Source organism: Lathyrus oleraceus, chromosome 7 (genome assembly GCF_024323335.1).
Source record: "Lathyrus oleraceus cultivar Zhongwan6 chromosome 7, CAAS_Psat_ZW6_1.0, whole genome shotgun sequence".
NCBI classification, from domain to species: domain Eukaryota; kingdom Viridiplantae; phylum Streptophyta; class Magnoliopsida; order Fabales; family Fabaceae; genus Lathyrus; species Lathyrus oleraceus.
The window spans coordinates 537,846,420-537,851,088 of NC_066585.1; the positions used below are offsets into that span (position 1 = coordinate 537,846,420).

The following is a 4,669-nucleotide window of genomic DNA, read 5'->3' on the forward strand; positions in this document are numbered from 1 at the left end:
TAATAAGTACAAGAGATGATATTTTTGGTAACATTAATAATTGGTCAATTGGTACTGGAAGATGAAATATCAATTGAGATATTTTATGTTACTACCTAATATATATATATATATATATATAATATATATATATATATATATATATATATATATATATATATATATAATATATATATATATATATATATATATATATATATATATATATATATATATATATATATATATATATATATATATATATTAGGTAGTAACATAAAATATCTCAATTGATATTTCATCTTCCAGTACCAATTGACCAATTATTAATGTTACCAAAAATATCCTCTCTTGTACTTATTAATATTGGTCTGTCTCTTTATTGATAATTAATATCGTCAGAGTTCACTAGTTACTCTATTGATCCCAATTGACAACATTTAGAGCACATAAGAGCTCCAATTGTTATAACTAAAAAAAGATAGGGTACACAGGGACTCAATTGATCTCAACTGACAACTAATTGAGAATTTAAGGGAATATGGGATATTACAGACCCGGTGGTTCGACTAATGAACGAGTGACTTAATACCCTCACGGTTTGATGACCCTTTCGATTGTTAAAACTTTGATTTTAAGATCTACCTAATCATCAAACTAAGATTTTTTAAAATAAACACCAATAGTAGGATATGAATAAGGATTTTCTTTATAACATAATTTAACATATACTTCATCAATCATAATTTTGACCAAACACTTGAGTACCTCTTATTAAGAATTTAAAATTAGAATATTTTCATAACTCAAATAAATTCTTTATCCGGTGTCTTTAAATCCACCATCACTAACTATTCATGTATAATATTTTTTTTTGTGATTTCAAGGGAACCATAGTTTTGATAACTTTAAAACATCCATTTTATTTAACATGAAAACAGAAATAATTAAAATATTTAAGTAATATTTTATAAAAAAAGACAATGCAAATAATATATATTCCATTTTAAATTTCATTTATTCATAATACTGTTTTTAGAATTTTAAAGATTTACACAAATTTCTTACAAAAAAGTAAGTTCCAGAGCTAAACTCAAGTGCACGTTTTATTATTTTTATTGAACTCATACAATAAAATTCATTAGTGAAAACAACAACATGTTGTCTTCTCAAGATGAGTATAACATTGTCCCCCTTTTCCAAATAGCTTGCCATGGCAATCCTGGTCGCATGTTGCAACACAAGACCCTGAATCAACCAAAATTTAAAATTAGTTTGTGTGTGACATTGCTTCATTATTTTTACATTAAAAATCAAAATTTTATGTTCTTTCGAATTGAGAATTAATTAAACCATAATTGAATTGTTATTGATCTACATATCTTGTTTAAACAAAAAATTATAAAATTCAACTTCTTAGAAGGGTTAAACAATCACATAATTTTTTAAATGAGTCTTTTTTACTTTCTTTTGAAAATAAAGATACAATATATGTTTCAATAAAGAATACTTGGTGTTAGTAAATTGTACATTAAAATTGAAACTCAAAAATAAAAATAAAATATCACTCTTACCCGAACTAACCATCAAAACAGGGCATAAAACACTCAAAAAACAAGATTGATGGGTGTGACAGGCCATTTTGTAAGATTTCAATTTATATTTTATTTCTTTGTAACGAGTAAGACTAACATAACTTCTATTATATGCCTAAAAACTGTATTAGTTTTTTAATATCTCATTTGACTATTAACTTTACATAAATTTATTAATTGCATCTTAAAGTAAGAAAGATAGGTTAGATTTAAACAAAAAAAATGGTCAATAAAATGAATTTGATAATATTTAAATTAATATTCATATTCTTTTGAATTTTGAAAGGAATATAAAATGATATTAATCATCAATGACTTAATACCTATAGTGAATTTTAATGATTAAAATATAATAAATACTTAAAATTATGTGTAATATATAATTCTAATCATATAGTTTAATTGAATAGATTATTATAATATTAAAATTAATAAATTTATTTTAAAAAATATTACTCAATTTTAACCAAATGACAAAAAAATTGGGTCAAATTACATGGGAGTTATTTTAGTCCTCGTCAAATTGCGAGTTGGTTTAAAAATTAACCGAATAAAATTTACACGAATGTCCGAACACAACAATTTTTTTAACACTTTAATAGTTTCTATAAATTATAAAATATATTTCTTAGTAGCTTTAATTGTATTATTCAGGTCACAAATTTTCCAATGTTTTATTATTTTGATTTTTATGGTGACTCAAGTACAAATATTTTCTTAAGATATTAACAACACTAACTTAATTATTTGTTCATAATTTTATCATTTTATTTACAAGTCTCATATGCTAGTGAAGAAATGTAGAGTGCTTGTACATGAAATTATGATTTTTTAAGAGACTGAGTCATCTATTTGACCGGTTTAATAACTTTATATTTTTTGATAAAGACAGATTTATTAAAATGACTTTTCCAGTTTTATTCTGTTTAGTCATGCGGTTTGACCTATGACCCGATGGTTCGACTAATGAACGAGTGACTTAATACCCTCACGGTTTGATGACCCTTTCGATTGTTAAAACTTTGATTTAAAGATCTACCTAATCATCAAACTAAGAGTTTTTTTTAAATAAACACCCGTAGTATGATATGAATAAGGATTTTCTTTAAAACATAATTTAAGATATGCTTAATCAATCATAATTTTGACCAAACACTTGAGTACCTCTTATTAAGAATTTCAAATTAGAATATTTTCATAACTCAAATAAATTCTTTATCTTGTGTCTTTAAATCCACCCTCACTAACTATTCATGTATAATATTTTTTTTGTGATATCAAGGGGACCATATTTTTGATAACTTTAAAACATCCATTTTATTCAACATGAAAATATAAATAATTAAAATATTTAAGTAATATTTTATAAAGAAAGACTACAAATAATATATATTCCATTTTAAATTTCATTTATTCATAATAGTGTTTATAGTATTTTAAAGATTTACACAAATTTCTTACAAAATGTAAGTTCCAGAGCTAAACTCAAATGCACGTTTTATTATTTTTATTGAACTCATACAATAAAATTCATTAGTGAAAACAACAACATGTTGTCTTCGCAAGATGAGTATAACATTGTCCCCCTTTTCCAAATCCCTTGCCACGGCAATCCTGGTCGCACGTTGCAACACAAGGCCCTATACAAACTCCTCCGGGAGGGACCAAAATACTGGTAACCAATCCTGAATCAACCAAAATTTAAAATTAGTTTGTGTTTGACATTGCTTCATTATTTTTACATTAAAAATCTCAATCTAATGTTCTTTCGAATTGAGAATTGATTAAACCATAATTGAATTGTTATTGATCTACATATCTTGTTTAAAAAGAAATCAACTTCTTAGAAGGGTTAAACAATCACATAATTTTTTAGACGAGTCTTTTTTACTTTCTTTTGAATATAAAGATGCAATATATGTTTCAATAAAAAAACATTTGGTGTTAGTAAATTCTACTTTAAAATTGAAACTCAAAAATAAAAATAAAATTTCATTCTTACCCGAACTAACCATCAAAACAAGGCATAAAACACTAAAAAAACAAGATTGATTGGTGTGACATGCCATTTTGTAAGATTTCAATTTATATTTTACTTCTTTGTAACGAGTAAGACTAACATAACTTCTATTATATAGGCCTAAAAACTGTATTAGTTTTTTAATATCTCATTTGACTATTAACTTTACATAAATTTATTAATGGAATCTTAAAGTAAGAAAGATAGATTTAAATAAATAAAGTGGTCAATAAAATGAATTTGATAATTTTGAAAATGATTTTCATTTTCTATTGAATTTTTAAAGGAACATAAAATGATATTATTTATCAATGACTTCATACCTATAGTCAATTTTAATGATTAAAATATAATAAATAGATTTACATTTTATTTCTTTGTAACGAGTAAGGCTAACATAACTTCTATTATATAGGCCTAAAAACTGTATTAGTTTTTTAATATCTCATTTGACTATTAACTTTACATAAATTTATTAATTGAATCTTAAACTATAGTCAATTTTAATTATTAAAATATAATAAATAGATTTATAAATACTTGTGTAATATATGATTATAAACATGTAGTTTAATTGAATAGATTATTATAATATTAAAATTAATAAATTATTATAAAAAATACTACTCAATTTTAACCGAATGATGAAAAAATGGTGTCAAATTACGTAGGAGTTATTTTAGTCCTCGTCAAATTACGAGTTGGTTTAAAAATTAACCGAATAAACTTTACACGAATGTCCGAACACAACTATTTTTTTAACACTTGAACAGTTTTTATAAATTATAAAATATATTATTACTAGCTTTAATTGTAACATATTGGTCATGAATTTTGCAATGTTTTATTATTTTGATTTTTATGGTGACTCGAGTACAAAGATTTTCTTAAGAATTTAACAACAAAACATTTCAACACTAACTTAATTATTTGGTCATAATTTTATCATTTTATTTACAAGTCTCACATGCTAGTGAAAAAATGTAAAGTGCTTGTACATGTAATTATCATAAAACCACTATTTATTTTCTCATCGTATGCAAGTGTTTAAAAGGTTTGAGTCTTTATCTTGTAA

The 4,669-nt window shown here is 23.7% G+C and overlaps 1 long non-coding RNA gene across 1 annotated transcript; it reads right to left on the reverse strand.

Annotated features, from left to right (window-relative positions):
- Positions 1-2,962: 2,962 nt before the first annotated feature.
- LOC127107772 (uncharacterized) lies at positions 2,963-3,673 on the reverse strand. Its single transcript, XR_007795822.1, has 2 exons — positions 3,577-3,673; positions 2,963-3,259 (listed from the first exon to the last, which is right to left on the reverse strand). It is a non-coding gene; the product is annotated as an uncharacterized LOC127107772 (long non-coding RNA).
- Positions 3,674-4,669: the final 996 nt, after the last annotated feature.